This window comes from Carassius gibelio, chromosome B19, assembly GCF_023724105.1.
Source record: "Carassius gibelio isolate Cgi1373 ecotype wild population from Czech Republic chromosome B19, carGib1.2-hapl.c, whole genome shotgun sequence".
Taxonomy (NCBI): domain Eukaryota; kingdom Metazoa; phylum Chordata; class Actinopteri; order Cypriniformes; family Cyprinidae; genus Carassius; species Carassius gibelio.
This window is the reverse complement of record NC_068414.1, coordinates 35,525,981-35,548,775: the sequence shown is the minus strand read 5'-3', so window position 1 is coordinate 35,548,775 and position 22,795 is coordinate 35,525,981. Positions and strand designations below refer to the sequence as shown.

Below are 22,795 nucleotides of genomic sequence, written 5' to 3'. Positions count from 1 at the left end.
CCACTTTTAATACAGTAATATTTTGTTTCAATTATGTATTTTTTATGTATTTATTGTATTTCACTCATGTTTATCAATGATTTGTTTTGGTTATAAGAGGGAAAATTAAGATTGCCTATATGATTCTGTACATGTATATATCTCCACTGGGTTCCCGTTAATGATGATTGGGGTAGATCCGCTGCTGCCTCCTCCTGAAGTCCACAACCAGCTCCTTGGTTTTGCTGACATTCAGAAAGAGACCGTTTGTTTGGCATCATGATGTCAGCCTCTCTACCTCATCAAAGTACACAACCTCGTTGTTGTTAGAGATGAGGTCCGTCACCACTATCAACAATAATGAATTATAATTAATTGCTGTCTCGTAATAATTAAATCATTTCCAAGTCACTCAGAGAATAATTAAACATTTCTGTATTCCATACTGATGAATGGTACAATGTGTTCTCTTTGTATATTTTAACCACTAATTAATATTTTTGGCTTGCATGCATCAGACACTGTAAAATCCTGGATGGAAGGCTTCTAAGTCGATCCACATGGCTCGTCTTGTCTGCCCTTCCCAGCATTACCTGCTAGATACACAAGAAGCACATTAAGTATATCTGTAATTCTGCCATTTAAGAAATAGATGACCCAAAAATTCAAATGGTCTCTTCATTAACTTCCCTCACTATTATGACTTTATTTCTCATGTTAAACAGATACTAAAGTTTCAAGAACAATTTCTCAGCTAGGTCCATGCCATGCAAGTGAATGGTGACTAGAACGTTTAAGCCCCAAGAGATGGCATAAGGCCAAATAAATGATACTTTTTATTTTTTAATGATGTGTTCCTTTTAAGTGTCACAACTAGACTATAAGCTAGAGTTTATCTACCACCAAAATAAGAAAATGTGTAAATATGAAGCAGCAACTGTTTTAATAAATGTTTCTTGAGCATCAAATCAAAATATTAGAATGATTTCTGAAGGATCATGTGAAACTGAAGACTATATGCTGAAAATCCAGCTCTACCATTACAAAAATAAATTACAATAAAATGTATAAGTAGAAGAGAGTTATTGTAAAATATTATTACAATTTACAATAATATTGTTTCTACAGCATTTATGAACAAATAAATGAAGGCCTGAAAAGCATCAGACTTCAAAACTATTACAAAATCTGTCCAACCCCAAACTGTACTGTAGAACAGATATTTAAGGAACCGGAGGTTTTAACCTGCTTGATTTTTATCAGCACTGGAACACTTTGCTGCTGCGTTCACTCCAAGGCTATGGATTATATTTTTACTGGAATGAAGTGTCATTAGTCACTAAACATTCAGTCCAATGTCATCCTAAAATAATTCACTGTTAACAAGTTAACATTAACTAAAGTAAAATGCACTTTCACACTCGTGGTGTTTTATCAAATCACTTACTCTAAAGAGAATTTGTCAAGCAGGATGGCACACCTCCATCTTCTTAAGTTATTCATGTTAATCTGTGTAAATAAAAATGAGTAAATTAGTATTTAATATAATTGAAAATGTATACAGCTACACAAATCTTTATTTATTAATAAATAAATACATAAATACTTCAGTGAAGTCAAACTTCTCTCCCAGAACAAAATACAGTTCATTCTACAATATTCAGAGAAACACGAAAATCAAATAGACAAGAAATTACAATCTTGCTGATATTCAACTGATAGTCGAATCATATGTTGGGGGCGGGGTAAATAATAAATTAACAAGAGTCAAGTCAGACATTCGACTAACATAATTACTGATGTTAACACACAGGGAAAATGTGTAATGAACACCATGCAGATATAAACGGGGTAAATACCTAATGTTTTATGTTTGATGTTTAACGTTGGCAAAACCATAACAATTAACAATTATTATTTTTTTTTTTCTACAATAGTGCTCTCATTATAAAGTTAGCCTATATGACAGTAGTTATTAATGTTCTGCATTTCTGTTTAGAGCTGCGCGCTGAAGATGACCAGTAGAGTGAGCATTTGATAGCAAGTTTTTAATCAATGGGATTCAACTCATAATTTCATACAGAATACGCTTCATTATTTATATAACATAACGTTAATATTAAGACTTACAGTGTAGGCTATGTGCAAAAAGAGCCCGAATGCAAATTAACGTGTCTGCGCGGTTCTGAATGAAACAATGTGCAGAAACAGCAGCTAAACTCTAAAAATTCACAGCGTTTTAGTATAATGGTCTTCTCATTATAATAGTATGTATATAACAATCACCCCAGTCATAGTTATTAATATTCTGCTTTGTTACTTGTCCTACTCGCGCTTTGCGCTGAAGAGATATCACCGTAGTACTAAAATGAAGCTCTTGACTCAAAACCAAATGCATCTTATATCAGGTAAATAATATATCCACAATATATATAGACCGGCTGAAATGTTCTGAAATCACTTGTACCCTACCTGTTCGAAAAAATCCAGTCTCTGTCTGTGTCAGTTTGAGTCTCGGTAAAGTTTTAAATCCCTGTCGTCATGATGCTCCTCTGTCGGTCACAGTCGGATTATCGAAAGTGAAACTTAAATCTATAGGGGTGGTTGGATTTATTCACACACTTTAAAATATTGATTTGAAGCTTCTTTCTTTTCAGATTCTTAAAGCTTTATCATAATAGGCTGCATATTAACACAGTTTAAGATATTTTAGATTTAGTCCGAGAGCTCTCAGTCCCTCCATTGAAGCTGTGTGTACGGTATACTGTCCATGTCCAGAAAGGTAAGAGAAACATCATCAAAGTAGTCCATGTGACATCAGAGGGTCCGTTAGAATATTTTGAAGCATCGAAAATACATTTTGGTCCAAAAATAGCAAGAACTATGACTTTATTCAGCATTGTCTTCTCTTCCGGGTCTGATGTTTCTCTTACCTTTCTGGACATGGACAGTAGACCGTACACACAGCTTCAATGGAGGGACTGAGAGCTCTCGGACTAAATCTAAAATATCTTAAACTGTGTCCCGAAGATGAACGGAGATCTCACGGGTTCGGAATCACATGAGGGTGAGTTATTAATGACATAATTTTCATTTTTGGGTGAACTAACCCTTTAACTTATTGAGAGAAAACTGGTAGTTCTATGTGAAATCAGACATTTGAGCTCCCCCATATATCCCCCCGAATATTCAAATATGGTAGTCAAATCAGGCTCAAATCAGGTCAAATCAAAAGCAGCTGTGGTCACAGTTATGTGAGATGTCTACACGAAAATATTACCGTAATGTCATTTAGGACAGTCTCTGAACATACTCCTGAAGAAATTTTAGGGACAAGCGCTGTTGCAAATGTCCACCTTTAAAGTATGAACATAATTTATCCACACACTTTAATCAAAAATCTTCAGACACAATAAAGTACACATCTTAATATGTAGAAAAAAGCTGACAGGAAAGTAATCCTCTGGATTTGCAGAGAGAAGTCGAAGTAACTGAAATGTAACTTCTGCCCACCCAAACTTTCTGTAACAAAAAGTTTACAGATATATATATATATATATATATATATATATATATATATATATATATATATATATATATACATATATATGTTTCTTTGTTTTTCCACAATGACAAATTTAATTCTATACCTTATTCTGTTGATATGTAATGCATGGTAGTGGACACTACAGTTAAATTGAAAAAAAAAAAAAAGATTTTGGTAATTAAACCAAATGTTTCAATTGCATAACATTATTTGGATTAATTATATATATATATATATATATAACATTTCAAAGATATAAGAGCAGGTTTTGAAACAATGACCAGCTTTGTTACAATCAAGCAAAATCAGGAGTTTTAACTAAGACTTATTCTTATGGAACACGGTACCAATTATATTAAAAGTTTGAATTTATCGTTTAAATATCAGTGCAGTTATAATACACACATATTTTACATAACTTAAGTCACAATACCTGCAAATGGTCTTTAGTGTCCATAATTTGCAGCGTATATCCTAGAAATGTATTGCAGGAATATTTATCACAAAAGGGTAACAGACACAGTAAAGAAAGGATAAGACAGTACAGATGTAATTGGTCTGTTTTGCTGATGCTGTCTTTAATTGCTCTTGGAATAATCGTAAATACGAGTTCCCTTGATAAAAATTTAACATGAATCCCATTTTCAAATTTGAATGCAGTTAGCTCGTAATCACGATTAAAACATCAACTGTTACTGTACTTTTTCACAACTTGTAATACGTTGTACAAGTCTAAAAACTGTTTAACAAACTTACCCATCCAAACTCATCTTTCTTGGCGCTGAAAGGCCTAGGGAAGTTGTCGTCGTCTTCCTTTTTTATTTATTTATTGACATGCATTAACGCCATGAGATTAAATAAACCACTCAAAAGACTCTGGAGGTTTGTGTACAGCCCACTTGGAGCTGATGTCCCGCCCATTTGGAGCTGGCTCCGACCTCCGTTTATAGCAATCTCGTGGAGAAGGGTCTGGCTGCAGACCATGGGCGAGTGGAGCTCCACTCTCAAACCGGAAGTACGTCACCTCCACTTGAAAACATCAAGATGGCGTCGCCGGGAGTACTTCAAACTTAAAATCAGGTAATTTTATCTCTGCATCGCTAAAATGGTGAACTGACGCTGTTGTAACGTGCAGTGTAATAAAAACGCACAGGGCTTACGTGAAATTACTCACAAAATGATTAATAAACACTATGGATTTATAGATTTATATCGCGAGCAATGTCAATGTCAATCCTGTAATGAAGAGACTTTGCAAATATCTTTAGTTCATTCTTCCATCCGCTGAAGTGAGGTTTAACCTTTAAAAAATTTACATCTATGAATCTAGTATTTGCACAAAGTAATTAAGTTATTTATCAAAAAGTCTAGGATCTTTTCCTTCAACAATACTCCAACCTTAACTGAGATCACAGTCAAAGGGTGTATTGATATCTGTTTGAAATGAAGTCAGTTTTGAAATTCCAGCCAAAAAGTCTGTACAGATTCACATTTCAAAAACATATGATCTACAGTTTCAATATCTTTCTCACAGAACCTGCATGACTTGTTCTCCCAATTAAATCTTTCTTGTAGGAAGTGATTAGATGGATAAATGTCCTTTAGGATTTTAAATGTTACTTCTTTGGCTTTAGGAAAACTGGATAAGTAAAATAACACTTCCTTATTTTCTTTGCCTCTTCTTCACTAAATTCTTGAAGAACATACTTTCTTTTCAGTTGACTGGGGAAGTACAGTTTGGATAATACATTTCTGAAAAACTTATTTGTTAATTGTTTGCTCTTTAAATTTTTACCTTCAGTACATGATGGATAGCATAGGTGTAACTTAGTTTTTGGTGGCTTGTGGTAAAATAATGTAGTAAATAATGAAAGGACACTATTGTTTTGTATGTGTATGCCTTTAGCATTTGTTATATAATGTTAAAAATAGGGGTGCTCCGATCACGATCGGCCGATCGTTAATGCGCATCTCGTCAGTAAAGCCGGTTTTCTAATCAGCGGTTAATTGCATCAGGTGCGTGGTTTCACATAGAGTAGCTGTTACTACACAGAGCCGTTGTTAATAGAGAAGATGCACCAAAAAACGCTGAAAATGAAGTGGATTTGCGCATCTTCTCTATTAACAACGGCTCTGTGTATTAACAGCTACTCTATGTGAAATCACGCACCTGATGGAATTAACGGCTCATTAGAAAACCGGCTTTACTGACGAGATGCGCATAACGATCGGCCGATCGTGATCGGAGCACCCCTAGTTAAAAAGGTCATATGAGGTGGTTGTTTTCATATTTAATTTTTCATTCACTTCCAGGGATAGGATTGGCATGGAAGATGCAGCACTCTTTACATTTTAAATTTATGTTGCCACCCTAGAAGTCAAAGTCTTTTTACATGTGACATTAACATGTACATATTTATTTTTTCTATTTTGTTGTTCTGTTATTCTATTGTTTTACTTTTTGTTTCAGATCAAATGTATATCAAGTGTTATCCATCCTCATAACACCTCCACAAATAGAGACTGGAACTTCTGAGCACCATCACCTTGTCTGCTTTGGGACTGTCATAGGAGAATGATGCAGTACTATTCTGTGTTGCATTTACAAAACGTCAGTACACAGACATAGTTTTGTTCCTGTTTTGCTGTGCTCATGTCTTCTTTGTGTCCCCAGCCCAGCAATCAGATGCATCAGAACAACAAAGCACAACTGTGGTGCCCCAGGCACCTTCAGCAACAAGTAAATTGCTTTAACTTTAATGATAATGAAATGTCAGTATTGTAATTAAACTTGACCCATCTGACGTAATTGTTCATGCCAGAGATTTAACAACACTGTCAGTCAGGAGCATATTTAACAGGAGCCACACTCAACTGGCTTGATGGTGACTTCAGTAAGTGTGGTTGACCCTCTTGTTTTTGTGGCTATAATAATTAGGCTAAGTAAACTCACTCTCTTCCATTTCCCTAACATGAAACTTGACTGAAACATGAAAATGATACTTAACCGGTGCAGTGAAGATATTTAAAGAAACACTATCACTATCTAAAGTACAGAAAGCCTTACATCATCTCTAGGTGCAGTCACCTACAGCGCAGCCAGCTTCACAAAGACTGTGGGGCTGGTCACCAGGAAAATGGACAACAGGGAGTGCTTTTGGGGTTTTACTCCTCAGATGATCACCCTGGCTACTGTAGCTGGGATTGCTTCACAGACGATGGAGGTCTTGAAGAGTAAAGTGTGCGTGCGTGCGCACACATTGTGTTTTTACTGTAACAATTATGGTCACTTGCAGTTAATTTGTTTTTAGTGTAGTGTAAGATGTGTTAATTATTATTATTACTCAAAAACCATTAAAACTTCTAAATTGTGGAAGTTATTCTTCATTATGTTACTGTGGTTATTTTGTATATGTTATTATTTCGATTAAAATACAAAATTCAACACACAAATTCTGGTTGAGGTATTATTTTAATAATTTATTTAATATTTCATTATTTTTTCACTGCTAAATATTACAAACATAGGGTTAACTTTCTAAAATGTATGGAATGTTACATTGTCAGTTGTACATTGGTAAAACAAACATGAACAAAAGGCAGAAGCCCTAAAAATATGGATTGTGGATGTCGGTAGTGCAAATTGCTGAGGGGAAATAAAAAAAAAATTGCTGTCGTGTCATAAACCGTGAAAGATTAGTATATTATTATTTTTATTATTTCTACTAGGTAAAAGTAACAACGATAAAAGTACAGGACATATGAACATTACGTACAAAGAGGTGACATAACTTGCAAAGCACCCCTTATACATGTATATAACAAGTAATAATATAAAACGAAAGTTTGGTGGAGTTGACGTATTTTCGCTCTTGAATGGAGCTCCACTCGCCGCCATGGAGGTGACGTAATTCTACGGAAAGTGTTGCCCGGTCCAACATGGCGGCCGCATCATTAGTGGAGGTGACGTAATTCCACGGAAAGTATGGCCCGGTCCAACATGGCGGCGGCGTCGCTAGTGGAGGTGACGTATTTCCGCTCTTGAGTGGAGCTCCACTCGCCCATATGTCTGCAGCCAGACCCTCTTGATCTCGTGCGATCTGCAGCAGAGTGAACTTGAAAACAGCGGAAATGTTTAGCATTTTTCCATTGGGCGAGACGTCCGGTTATGGATGTGCTGGAATTTTTCCTTTTTTTGCGGGCAGTTTTGCTACCAAAACTGAAAGCATTTTCAGAGTTTTGCTGTGCGCCATTTTAGTCCAAGACGTAATACGATTATTTAAAGGAAGAAAATATATATTATATATTATATTTTCACCTCTGGATGGACAGTATATTTATTTTATATTTTCACCTCTGGATAGACAGCATATTTATTTTATATTTTCACCTCTGGATAGACAGCATATTTAGTTCTCACCTCTGGATTTAATTTTTTTTTATTTTATATTTTCACCTCTGGATAGACAGTAAGTATATTTATTTTATATTTTCACCTCTGGATTGACATTTTTTTATTTTATATTTTCACCTCTGGATAGACAGTATATTTATTTTATATTTTCACCTCTGGATTGACATATATTTATTTTATATTTTCACCTCTGGATAGACAGCATATTTAGTTTTCACCTCTGGATAGACAGTATATTTATTTTATATTTTCACCTCTGGATAGACACATATTTATTTTATATTTTTACCTATAGATAGACAGCATATTTATTTTCTGTTTTCACCAGTGGATAGACAGCATTCTTTGCAGGCTTAATTGCACACGTCTTTTCCGTATTGTCATTTTACTTTTATGACTTAAAATATATAATATAAAAGCTGTGTGCAAATTGAAATATTATCTTTATCATATCTCTTTACATAAAACAATTCTCAATAATATACTTAATATTAAAACATCAGTAATTCATGCAAACTGCATTTACAAGAACCACCTTGAAAATATATATTGTTCAGATCATATCACTATTTTTTGTGACTTAAATTCAGCCTAGATCAATGGACTATAACGTTTTGTCAATACAACAGACTTGTACATGTTAATTAACCACAGTTTTTTAGCTTGCCCATTTGGATATTCAATCCTTATTTTTTATTTATTTTTTGTAAATGTAACCACTTCTGTTTTTAAAATATACGTAGATTCACATGATCAGACAATTTACCAAACAATCCAGATCAAATAAACACTTCATGGTTTTGCAATATTTATTGGAAATTACACAATCTAATTAGTAAAATTTGTCAAATCTGACCATCAGAATGAAGATCCCACAGTCAGGCCCGTGAGTTTTTAGGGGGAAGTCCCTATTTCAAGAGGAAATAAAACATGAACAGTTCCAAATAAATTATTGCACACTGTGCACACCACACCTCATTCCTGCCCCCTAAACCTGGCAGTCTGGGCAATGCTCAGGAAATTCAGGGTCTCTATAAAACCCTCGCAGGTCTCCACGTCTTCTGTTTCCACAGTCCCTCACAGTGTTTGAATTGCACAGCGGGCAGTGATACCGGCTGCAGCACTCTGTGTATTTCTGTATTGATGGTACTTCCTTCCCTTTACGCACACTAATGTGATTTGCCTTAAAGAAGAGGGTAGTATTAATAGATTGTTTACGTAATAAGTATAGTGACATATATGAAATACCGGTAGTACCTTATAATTCATAAGAGTTTACAAAAATCCAATTAATAACTTTACAAAAAAAAAAAAGGAACTGATAATGTAGGTGAAAAATTGTGTGTGGTAGATAGACTGTAAAAAATAGTGTGGTAACAAAACAAAACAAAAAAACTTATATAAATGTTAACATTCTCCTATACAAAATATGTAAAATGGTATATGTGCTGCATTTAGGCTCTATAGCGCTTTCAACAGACCCATGGCCACCAAAGCGCTTTAAACATCATCATAAACATATTAAACATCAGGCATTTACACCTGCATAGGGAAAAGTACTACTTCAACTAAAAAAAAAAAACATAGTTAGCTAGCAAACTCTCGTGTGCATAGACAACCTAGCATTTTAGACAATTCTCTACCAAGACTGTTCTAAAAGATCTCGTTAACTGGGTACAATCTTAACACATCCAAGTGAATAAAAAACATGTTTACAATATTAAATCATACCACTCAAAGAACGATTTAATTGGAAAATCTATTGTAGCAACCTAACGTTAGCTCTATAATTGAGGCACACCAGAGTTCACTAATACCTTTAAAAAACACGACACAGTACCTTGAAAACAAGACGTTTTTTTTTAACTAGCTAGTTTGTGCATTTGAATTCTGACATGACCTATAAATCATCAACAGTTTATTATTTTTTCTTACCGCTGACATCTATATGGCGCGTTAAAATTGAAAAGTGATAGACGATACGGAAATAACGTCAATTTGAAAAGTGAATGACGATACGGAAATGACGTCTGCTGTCCAGCCACTGGTGTCCAGCCACTGGTGTCTAGCAAGAAGTGAGTCTGCGGGGCTGCAGCTGGATGCCTCTCGGGAAATCACATACATGATGAGAACTCGTGGCAACCTACAGTAACATTTTGATCAAGTTCACTGAGCATTTATCAGGTAAAGTTTATTTAAATGACTTCCTCATAAATTTTAAAAGGCTTTTAGTAATTAAAACAAAGTTATTAAATATACATTTCTTGATCTTATGTCAACTTTGATTTACATAACGGTCTGAACCACAAAAATATGTCAACGTGTCCTTTTTTGTCTACATATTTTATGTCTACAAGCTTTTTTCACTTATTGTACCTTAAATTGAAGAATGTTTGTCAATATTGACAACTAAACAATATTTTGCTAAATGTGTTGCCTGTCCTGGATAAATAATGATGATAATAAAACCATCAGTATATGGCAGCAAGCCCTTGTTTTGATAAATCAGGGTGAACAGCAAGCTCAAATAGTAAGTCTGCTGATTGAGGTCAAGGAGCTGAAGGAAATCCTGAAAGAGAAGGATAAGGTTATGTGCACTGGAGAGAAGACTGGATGACTTAGAACAATACATGTGGTCGGAGGAAATATAAATGGACTGCAAACGAAACATCAAACTTATGCAAGAGCTACTGCCGCTAGCACCAGTGTAACAGTCTATTCTGTTCCCCTCTGGAATTGCCAGGTCTGTATAATAAACCCTACCAGTTATAGTTAATCAAGCATTTCCCCAAAGTAGACTTAATTCCGCGGATTTGCCAACACTGCAGCATGCAGATAGCCTGGTAATACCAGACTCTGCTACTTCACTTTGCTTCGTAGACAGAGTCTGGAATGGCATAACAGAGAAGTGTTTTCTCTCTCGCTAGGGGGCGCTTGTCTGAAGTTTAAAATCATTGGTTACCTGTAAGCCAATCAGATACGTTTAGTTATGACGTATGTTATGCGCCTGTACAGCCGCATCGAAGCACAGACATCATGCATCGAACTCAAATCTATGATTGAACTTCCACTGTAAACCTGTTGTAAACACCATGATGATGCGAGCGAAATACCGGAGTGAACATTTGTATGCGACTTGTGCCTCGTCGACAACCATGGCGACAAGGTTGTCTTGATAAAGTGTTGATGCTAGCATAGCTCGCCATTTGGGATTCAGAATCCAGGATTCGGGGCTACCAAAAATAAGGCTGTAATACCCCGCCATTATATCTTGATCATTGTGCACGCCAAGCTGTGCAGCACACAGACCAAGTTTTTCTGCCTCCTTGACCTGATCCTCCATGAGTGCAACCAAGGGGGGCACAATTACAACTATAGCCTTGCCGGCCTTTGGCCACCCCAGTTTCTCGCTAACTAACGGTAACAATTGATAAATTAAACTTTTCCTGAAACCAGTCGGGAGTAGGGCCACAACATCACCTCCATTTAAAATGTTTATCAAACACTCTTCTTGTTCTGGCTTCAGTTTGAAAAAGAGTTGAATGTTCTCCATAACAGAGCGAATTGCATCCCGTGTCTCGTTTCCCATTTCCGCGGTCGTTCCTGTTTTCTTTCGATTTCTCTAACTTACAATGTAAAACTCGGCGCTTAGCATCTACGTCACGGCTCTCAGCCCGCCCTCTGTTCGTTGATTGGCCCGGCTGTTTCCAGACCGGTGGCAAACAGAAAGCTCTGACGCTGTATCAGACTGAGTACAGAAGCGAAATGAAATTGAGCGGAAGTAGGAAGTCTGACGTAGTCAGGCTAGCATGCAGATGCACCAAACACAATTGGATGTAAGGAACGCAAAAAGGGTCAAATGTCTTGCTACACTGCAACATAGTAAAATGATTCTCATACTCCAGTGAATGTTCTATTATTTTTTTCTTCATCTTGCAATTGTTCCTTTTGTTTTTGTCTTATGTCCGAGTTTTTACAGTTTAATTTTTCCATTGCAAATTAGTGTAATCTGTCCGTGCTGACGTCCAAACTCATGGTATTATATTACTGTTTCCATATAGAGCAACTAATATTATATTTGATTAATCTGTTAACCTTTTTACTGATACAGTGGAATATAGTACCATTATTTTAAATAATAAAAAAAAGAGATAAAAAAAAAGTGGGTATGATCACCGTTTCTAATGCGGTTTATTTATGAAGTGAGCGCGTGCAGTAGTCATGTTGAAGAGCGTGTGAAACAGTTGACAGGACAGGAAGGATTTAATAATTATAACTAAGCTTTTATTATTTCTAACGTTTAATTAAAGATTTTCACAGAATGATTTTGGCAAAATGGACTGCACATACTGCATACCTCGTTTTTGCGGCACCGTTTTACGCACCGCAAAGGACGAGATGTCAGTCAGCAGCAGTCTGTATTCCACTGTTCCTATGTTTTCCATATGTGTCGTGAGAGGTACTGGAGCAGTTTTTAACGCAGCAGTAACTTCCAGGCATGGTAAAACAGTGCAGAATTGCGAGAACTTCTCTACTACCAAGTTAATAACACATGTAAACAATCCTGTTTCGCCGCCGGTATCCTGCCAACATGGCGGAGACTGTGATATCGAGGGAGGGGCTTTGTGCTATGACGACAACTCCTCATTGTCAATACCGAGCTGCAACGAACACATTTGTACATTATTTTCCTTGAAGCCAATGTGCGAGTTCACTTTAATACCGCATGCTTTATATACTTGTTGCTGCTGATTGGACTGCAGTTCTGACACACCCACCAAACAAGAGAAAACGCATCTCAAACCCCTTTGCACACCGGTGCACACCGTTTCTAGGAAACATGACGTAAAACACGGAAACCGTAGCAAAACGTTGCGTACCATTTTGAACTTGAACATGCCCCAGGCTGACGTGCAATAGGCTGGTATGCAACTACGAATTAATTGACGGATTTATGAATCTGCGAATCAGATGATATCGGAGTGAAAATGACAGTACCACATGACCAAACATCAGCGAAGCACTGCCTAATTGGCTAATCCAGAGGCAAACTTTATTAGAAAATCGCACAAAAAATGGAGAGTAGCCTAAAAGCAAATGAGGAGCAGAGAGGTAATGGAGAAAAAGAGAAAAGCCCTGGCCACAGACGCAGCAAGTTGTTGCAAAATCCCAGCCATATTCGCCAGTAAGGGAGAAGGTCGGTCAAAGTTACATTTATATTTTCTAGGGATGGTGCGGTTCACTGAAAAAACCAAACCGTTCAGTTCTCCACACACGGTTCAGCACGCGCTGGGACCGCTGTTCAACTAAATCTGACAAAGCATCTGTAATATGGTTTACTATAAATAACACGTAAAACAAACAGGGTTCAGATAATATACGTTTCTGTTGATGCATGCGCATTCTGGATTCCCAGACATTACAACAACAGCGATTTAAAAAAAAAAAACGAAATACGAACACTGGATCAGTGCATTCTTTTAAAGGGACAGTCTTTATATTAATCGAACAGCAACAACAAATTAATCACTCACTGCTCTTGATTGAAAAGCTTTTGCAACTTTAATAAAGAATAATCTTTCATTTATAGTCCAAAATGCTGTTTTACATTTGATTACTTTATTCAATTTCTGTACCTAAAAATGCAAGGCCTACATAAAAAAACAAAACAAAAAAAAAACCTGAAAGTCAGTTTATTTTATTTGTATCTTTATTGTATTTATTTGTGCTGTTGCTTGTAGTTATAATATTCTTAATAATAATAATAATAATATACCTTCAGGTAAAGTTTAAACTATTAGCAAAACTAAACATGCTGGCTATACTCTTAAAAATATGTGCTTTTATGATTTATAAGGTCATCAGTAGCAGGACTGTGATCATTGGGACGTACAATTGATGGCTGCATAATTAATATAGATTATTGAAAGTGCTTATTTCATATTGCAGAGAAACTCAGTGTGCCGAGTGAGAGAGAGCAACCCATTCTCACTCCAACGGCGTCAAAAAACCGAAGCATGGTCAAGCGCCCCTAGCGTCACTTTTATGACGCCAAATGTGCCTCTAGACGTCGAATATCGACGCACTACGACATTCATTGCTTTCAGTGGGAAACTTTTGGCGTCAGAATTTCGACACGAGGACATGAGATGTTTATCGCTGTGAAATCACGTTCAAGAAGTCTCATTCAGCACACATCGCGATACTTGCTATCAGTTCCACAGTTTGGGTGAGTAGTCATAAATACGCTCTTTTAATGCCTTTTATAAAATGTATTCTGTCTTCTTTATTAATCAGATTAGCGCCATATGTTTAATCGCTGTATTATATCGGTCATCCGCGGCTGTCTTTGAGTTTCATTGCGTTTAAATAAATGAACACAGCTGCTAATAAGTGTGATTAAACTATGTGTCACGTGACGTGCCATAGACGTGCCTTCATCCGTTTTATATTGATTTCAGGTTCAATGATGTAAGTTGTATTTGTAGTTAAATCATCGAAATCACGACACTTACAATTGTAATAAATTAAATGTGAAGTTAAAACACAGTAAACGGATATTTACCATGTTTTTACCACAGTAACTGTAGTTTTACTATGGTATATTAGTAATCAATACAACAATACAATAATCACCAAACCAGCTATGTTTGTATCACTGTAATGTTATTGTTTTTATGTGCTTTTATATGACAGATATCACAGTAATCATATATTCTGTACCATGCTTTTAATACCTTTTAATGTAAATCAAAAAAAAAAAAATATATAAACAAATTAAAAATAAATAAATAATAATAAAAAATATTTTTTCGTCTTGCAGTTCATTCATATCAGTTTATATCTAAATATTATGCTCACAGATCATTATTAACATTCTGTATATAATTCAATTTTATTTTCTCTCCCCTTTTTTATTATTTTTATTTTTAGCTGAAAAGACGTAAAGGAAGCAGTCAGCCCAGTGGTGTTTCTGGAGAGGGATTCCTTCAGAAATGGAGAAGACAGAAAGCTGTGGAGGCAGATATTTGCAGCAGTAAGTCTGTGATAGTTTGTCTATTTTATCAAACATTCCTGCTGTTATAATTTGAACAGAATTTGTTGTTTCTTAAACTGTTGCACTGTCCAAATACCCGCACTTGCCATCTTTGCACTTGACCACTTGAGTGAGCATGATGACCATAAGTGTGTGTCTAACTTTTCATGACCTGATGACTGTGGTTCCCAATCCTGGTCCTGGAGAACCCCAGCACTGCACGGTTTTGGTGTCTCTCTTATCTAACACACACACTTTTGAGGTCTTGGAGTCTTCACTGATGAGTTGAATCAGGTGTGTTTGATCAGGGAGACATCTCAAATGTGCAGTGTTGGGGTTCCCAGGACCAGGATTGGGAGCCACTGCCTTATGGGACACACTTATGTGTTTACAGAAATTTTTAATATCTAATTATCAATATTTCACATACTGTACATTGGACAGCTTTCCGTGACCTCTTGTGAGATCTCAGCAAAAAGTCTGACGATTTATACCAAAACATGATGCATGATGGGATACACTAAGCGTTGTATAGTGCTCTGGAGCAGTATTGGAGAGGTTTAGTGTGTGTTAAGGACACTATGCTTTGGCATTATTAAGACCGGGGACAGTTTTGTGCACACACTGTCACGTACACACACTCTCAAGTGGCCAAGACTGCAAATGTGGGTATCTGGACAGGGACAAGTCTTAAAAATGAACCCTAAACACAGTCGCACATCACAGTCTTAATAATTCAGTTTAACACTTGTATGATATTGTCTCATCAGACACTATCAAAAGAATTCATATGACTATAGCTTGATATTAATTACTTGCTTTTAATAATGGATGCATTTAATATTTAATTATACAGCATCTTTACAGAGGCTGCTTTTATGGTCTAAACAAAACCCAGTGTAATGTATGAGTTGAATGTAATGTAATATTTCACATATTAGTTGGATATATTTTGTGTAAGATCTTCAGGTGAATTTTTCTTACTTTGTTAGAAATACAAAATTTGTAAGGGAGCATCCATGCTTTCCTCCAATTAACATCTCTTAAAATGGAATTCCAGTAAAATTTCCCTCTTGGAGTAATTCTCTTTTGTTCATTAAATACTTGTCTTATATCTTTGTTAGTAGATTTTTTTTATCAAAAATATATTTACCATTTGTAAGGAGATCATAATCTTTATTTTCAACTTTATAATAAGTCAACTGGCTGCACATTAAATTAATAAGCCCAGAGGGAATAACTTTGGTTACTACAGAAAATTCTTTAAATTTTATAGGAAAGTTGAATTTGGACAAAAAAAGAATCATAAGAGTGAATTTTTAAAGATGAATCAAATAATTCACTTAAATACATTAACCCGTGATCCAACCATTTCTCAAAAAATAAACTCTTGCCTTTAACTGTAATCAATTCGTTGTTCCATATTTTCATTCTGTAAGGAGAAAAAATATGCACAAAGCACAATTTCCAGGCCAAGAGTGCTTGCTCATGGAATTTAGACAGTTTTATAGGTAATTTAGATGGTACAAAATTGCAAGTTAACAGAAATTTAAGACTGTCGACCTTTTAAAAAATATTATGTGGAATAAACGACCAAATTGAATCAGTATCAGTAACACACCTTTTGATCCAGTTAATCTTAAAATTATCTACATAATCCAGCAATTCAAAACCATTTCCTTCCAATTTCTTTCCAACTAATACGTTTGTTTAAAGATGGTGGTGCTTATTTTTCCAGCAAAGATTAACTAATAACCTATTAATTTCTTTACCAGTAGAATCTTGAACAAATAAAGACAGCCCAGGAAAAATCAATGTGGATAAACCTTCTACTTTTGTTAATAAGATTCTGCCTAAAATAAATAAATCCCTTCTTAACCAATTGTCAAAAAACATTTTTGTTTTCTTAATCTTGTAATTAAAATTAAGATGCTGTCTAACTGTCAATTTTTTAGATATATAAATTCCTAAATATTTAACGTATTCTTTCACTGGAATGTTAAACATTGAATGTTGAGAAGAATCATGTACTGGAAGAATTTCACACTTTGTAATATTTAACTGGAGACCTGAGGCATCAGAAAAAGTTAGAACTAATTTGATTGCATTCTTAATTTGATTCTTATCTTTTAGAAATAAAGTTGTATCATCAGCCAATAAAAATATTTTTATTTCTCTATTAAATAATGTTATACCATGTAAATTTGGATTTTTAACTATACTAATAGTTCCACAACAATTAAAAACAAAAATGGGGAAATTGGGCAACCTTGCCTCACTCCTCTGTTGATGGAGAATCTTCTAGAAGTATTGTTCTGTAATATAACGGAACTATTAATACCTTTGTAAAACATTTTACCATTCTGAATGATTTTTTTTTCCAAAACCAAATGCATGTAAACTCTGTAATAAAAATTGGTGATCAATTGTGTCAAACGCCTTAAATAAAATGAGTGCATCTGAATTAACAAATTGGTTATAATCTAATAGGTCCAATATAAGCCTAATATTTGAACTAATATGGCGTTTCACCATAAAACCAGTTTGAGATTCTCCAATTATCTTATTTAAACCACTCTTTAATCTAATAGCTTAAACTAAGGCTAAAATTGTATAATCAATGTTTAAAAATGTTATTGGTCTCCCGTTGTCAGTGATCAAGGGGTCTTTGTCTGGTTTTGGAATTAAACTGATAATACCTTGTTTCATTGTTGTGCTCATTTCTTTATGTTCTAAACATTCTTTATAGATGCTAAATAAAGGGTTTTCTATCAGATCCCGAAAGGCACAATAAAATTCAACAGTTAACCCATCTGATCCAGGGGATTTTCCTTTCTTCATTGAAAAAAGAGCTTTAGAGATTTCAGCTTCATAACTAGTATTCCTTTCCCCCTCCTCAAACCATTTGGCTCTTGATCTCACATAAGCACCTTTAGCTAGTTCTATATATAGATTATCTATTTCTAAATTAAGAAGATATAATTTAGACTTGTCATCTTCAGACAGAGTATTTTGTTTGATTAAAGTATCAAGTTGCTCGGTTATCTCCGTAATCTTCCTAAGTTTATTTTTCTTTAATTCTTTACCTCTTCTCATAGCAATTACCCTGAATTTAAATTTAAATAACTCCCACCTTTGAATAAAAGTTAAATTATTATTTTCAAAAATATTTGCTATCAATTTAACTTGTCCCACAAAATAATTGTCAGAAAGTAGACTGTTGTTAAATTTCCAGTATCTAAGAAATATACTACTCTTACACCCATCAAAAAATATTGATATCAATTTGTGATCTTACAGAGGGGCACAAGTAATTTTTGTTTCTTAAACATAGTTGATTAAGTCATAAGAAATCAACCAGTAATCTATTATTGATTTTAAAGAAAACGTGCTATCATTCCAAGTATAGTCACAACAATTGGGATTCAAATATCTCCACACATCAGAAACTTGTAATGTGTCAGTTATAAAATCAAATAAATCTGAAATTCGTGAACTATGTCTGGGTGGAAAGCGGTCAACAGAATCGTCTGGATCATCGTTGAAATCACCACCAATAATTACATTTCCATCCTTATACTACTTCTTTAAACCTGTTATTGATTCACAAATCTTCTTAAACATTTCTAAATTGTGTACTCGAACATTAAATCCATAGACACTGCAAATTATTAAAGTGGAATTGTCCAGTTTAACAGTGAGTATAATCCATCTTCCATTGTCTGAACGAATAGACTCCAAAACATTGCCTTTGAATTTGTTAAAGAAAATTGCGACACCTTCTGAGTGATTGGATCCATGACAAAAAATTGCATAATCTCCCCATTGGGTTTTCCAAAAATTCGAATCAGAGTCACAAGAATGAGTCTCTTGAAAAAAAAAGTATTTGAGCTTCTGTATGTCTACCAAAAACAAATATAGCTTTTCTTTTAACAGTATCACGAATGCCTCGAACATTTAAAGAAATTAAATTGAACTTACCAAACTTGTAATCAGCCGTTACAACAAACTAACTACTTAGGGGTGCCACAGTTGACCGGTGTTACGGTTTAACTGGTTACCGTGTTATCTGGTGACCAACTTCCTGTTTAGGTCTCCGCTGCAGATGTGCTGGAACGACGGCAGCAGATTCGCCGATTCTGAAAGCACAAACTGACGTGATATTAAGTGCCTAATAAACGCAGACTTGCTCATTGCATGATTTTGATATTCTTGCAGAGATAACAAGTTATAGGTATGATCGCCCGTAGCGGCTGAAGTAAGTAGGATAAACAATAAAAATAAAATAAAGTAAACCTGTGAGGGCACGGGTTTCGAACACGCGCTAAAAGACGACGCGCTGCGAGACGACACTCACGAACCACCGAGCCATCGATCTTTACATAAGCAGCTCCAGATCTCTGTATTCAACACAGGAATCTTGGCGTCACATCGTGACACTGGCTGAATCAAGGAACTGTGACCGTGTTAACTTGTGACCTCTGTTTGCAAGCCAAAATCCAATTTTACTGTTGCTGTAAGTTAACAATTCCAGCCAAAGCGCTTCTAATGCTGCTAAATGATTTGATACGATCTGAAAAATTACTCATCGTCAAAAATTACGAATCCCATTAATGTAAACATGCATAACAACAGCCCAACGTTTAAGTAGCTTAGTTCCATTGGTTCATTGGCAAAACACATTCTTACAGTGGCAGGCTGCCCACATACACTTCTTATTTTACAACATAAAAAATATATATATATCACCTGTCATCTATCCAAAACAACATTTAAAGTGTTACTAAATAGTCACAACTTTTAAAGAGTGTCAAAAACACTAGTAAAAATCAGGATTTCGAAATGGATCCATATCTGTTGGGACATTGTTCCCATGCAACCTCTCAGCCACAATGTCAAAATATGTAAATGACACATTTCCAAAATCTTTCAATCAATGCTCCACAAGTTATTTTCACAATCCCTTTTATTGTAAGATACAATGGATTTACAGGTACAAGGAATTTATCTTGGTGTACTAGACATTTGTCAAAAATACAAAGAAAACAAAATTAATCAAAGAAATGTTGATGCTCAAATCAATCATGCTACAAAAGACGGTGTACACAGAAGTGGTTCATTTCACTGGTTCATAATCACTAAGCTCATTGGTTTGACGATGCCATCACTAAATCAATGAACTGACTTTAGCTGAAAAATGACTGTTGTTCTCCATTTTCCTGTGGACTCTGTAAAGCTGCTTTGACACAATCAGTATTGTATAAAGCACTATATAAACAAAGGTGAAAAAACAAATTCATATAACACTTCTAGAGGACTTTTCACTGATTTACCACACACACACTTAAACACAAGCAGGACAAATCAAATCTTCCTCAATAGGAGGCTGACCAACACAGTTCAAGTGAAACCATAGGTCACATGTGATATTAATCTGTGCAGAATGCATGTTGCACTAGACAATGTGCCTGTGTTAACTTGTTTATCATCTATTTTGTTTAATAAAGATTATGTGAAATATTATCTATTATATTGTCTAAATGCTGGTGAAAAACCTGAATAAAAACAACACAGAACATTTTCACGAGCTTTAATGGTTGTAACGGAAATGGCCATTTGGGTTCAATCAAAACTTTGATGGTCTTTGCATGTAAGTCTGTAATGACAATTTTATGTACAGTCAATTGTGCTTTGTGTCTAGTTGATTTCAATTCAGATGCATACAATCACAACCATTCAAGCAGAAAAATATGTTGCAAAGTTATTTAAACAAAGTAAATTACACTTTACAGCAAAGTAGTGCAACCTATTATAATTAAATATTCTTCCTCAAAGTGAAATGATGCATTCTGTACATCTAGTTTTGCAGTTCATAGCCAAGAAGTGTATGTGGGCAGCCTGCCACTGTAAGAATGTGTTTTGCCAATGAACCAATGGAACTAAGCTACTTAAACGTTGGGCTGTTGTTATGCATGTTTACATTAATGGGGTTCGTAATTTTTCAGATCGTATCAAATCATTTAGCAGCATTAGAAGCGCTTTGGCTGGAATTGTTAACTTACAGCAACAGTAAAATTGGATTTTGGCTTGCAAACAGAGGTCACAAGTTAACACGGTCACAGTTCCTTGATTCAGCCCATTTCACGATGTGACGCCAAGATTCCTGGTGTTGAATGCAGAGATCTGGAGCTTTTTTTTTTTTTTTTTTTTTTTTTTTTTTTTTTTTCAGTTCCTCTAAAAGAACTTTTTTTTTTTTTTTTTTTTTTTATTATTATTAACAAATATGTACAGAACAAAACTGTTTGCCAGGGGTACAAACATTAAAATAAATAGGGTTACAAAGAGTATACAGAATACACATTAGTTGCATAGAAATTTTTCTAGAATAGAATTTGTTTTTAAAGCCTTTGATTGTTTAAGATCATTGATGGTGGTGCTGTAATGAGATAGCTCTTGTAGAAATAGGTTAAATAATGGCTTGCTGTCAGTCCATTTTCTTTTATGAATGTGAAATTTTCCTAAAAATAAAACAAGTTGTACAAAAAAAATCAAGTCCTTTTCCAACTTAATGTCCTCAAAGTAAAGAAGAACGTCCTTCTCCTGCAAATATAATGACTGTCCTGTTTTCCTTTCAATAAAATTTTGTACATTCATCCAGAACATTTTAGTAAACACACAATGATAAAACAGATGTTCAATAGTTTCTTCATTTGAGCCACAGAAAGTACACGAATACTCAATATCAATCTTAAATCTTTCTAACGTCTTTTTTGCCGGATATATTCTATGTATAATTCTGAAAGATACTTCTTTTATTTTATTGTTTAGACAGAATTTATTACTCATCAACCACATTTCTTTCCAATTAATATCCTTATAAAGAGATGTCCAAAATTTTTTAGCAGGAGGAACCGTAACATTAACCAAAAGGTTTCTAATGTAATTACTTGAACATTTGTTTCTTGTAACGTCTACACTTCCCAGAAAAATATTGTTAACAGGAGCTGTCACAAAAAGCTCTGTTCTGGATCCAATCAAAAGCTGCAAAACATTCCTTGGAATAGCAGCAAAGACAATGTCATATTCTTTTGGTGTAACTGCAATATCAAATTTAGAAATAAATTCTTCAAACAATAACAATTGACCATCCGAATTCATAAGTTGTGAAACCAAAACAATACCATTATTAATCCAGTTTTTGTTGTACAAAGATCTGTTTTTATACTGAATACCAGAGATCTGGAGCTGCTTAGGTAAAGATCGGTGGCTTAGTGGTTCGTGAGTGTCGTCTCGCGGCGCCTCATCTTTTAGCGCGTGTTCGAAACCCGTGCCCTCACAGGTTTACTTTATTTTATTTTTATTGTTTATCCTACTTACTTCAGCCGCTACGGGCGATCATACATATAACTTGTTATCTCTGCAAGAATATCAAAATCATGCAATGAGCAAGTCTGCGTTTATTAGGCACTTAATATCACGTCAGTTTGTGCTTTCAGAATCGGCGAATCTGCTGCCGTCGTTCCAGCACATCTGCAGCGGAGACCTAAACAGGAAGTTGGTCACCAGATAACACGGTAACCCGTAACACCGGCCATAAATCGTAACCGGTCGGTTTATGTTTAATATACGTGATCGGCAATCGTCCAGGTTTTAGTCTTTTCTCTGTCGATTTTTCCGGAAGTGCACCCGTGTGCACAGACTACATTGTAATCATTCTCTATCATGTAATTTGTGAGGAAGTTTTTCTAAATCTGTGCTCAGGAGACGGGCAGCCGTTCAGCACTGGAAGTACAGAGCTACATGTCTGAGGCACAGATAA

At 35.2% G+C, this 22,795-nt stretch overlaps 2 long non-coding RNA genes across 4 annotated transcripts; one reads left to right on the top strand and one right to left on the bottom strand.

Annotated features, from left to right (window-relative positions):
• Nucleotides 1-398: 398 nt before the first annotated feature.
• Nucleotides 399-4,534, bottom strand: LOC127978704 (uncharacterized). 3 transcript variants are annotated; one of them, XR_008158604.1, is made up of 4 exons: nucleotides 4,283-4,534; nucleotides 3,960-4,000; nucleotides 1,427-1,488; nucleotides 399-575 (listed from the first exon to the last, which is right to left on the bottom strand). It is a non-coding gene; the product is annotated as an uncharacterized LOC127978704 (long non-coding RNA). The 3 variants fall into 3 exon arrangements; XR_008158605.1 differs by having other exon boundaries at nucleotides 399-572; nucleotides 4,283-4,532; XR_008158606.1 differs by lacking the exon at nucleotides 399-575 and having other exon boundaries at nucleotides 1,056-1,488; nucleotides 4,283-4,488.
• Nucleotides 4,535-7,581: 3,047 nt separating this feature from the next.
• LOC127978713 (uncharacterized) lies at nucleotides 7,582-19,010 on the top strand. The gene is made up of 3 exons (XR_008158619.1): nucleotides 7,582-7,995; nucleotides 13,890-14,169; nucleotides 14,874-19,010. It is a non-coding gene; the product is annotated as an uncharacterized LOC127978713 (long non-coding RNA).
• The last annotated feature ends 3,785 nt before the right edge of the window (nucleotides 19,011-22,795 follow it).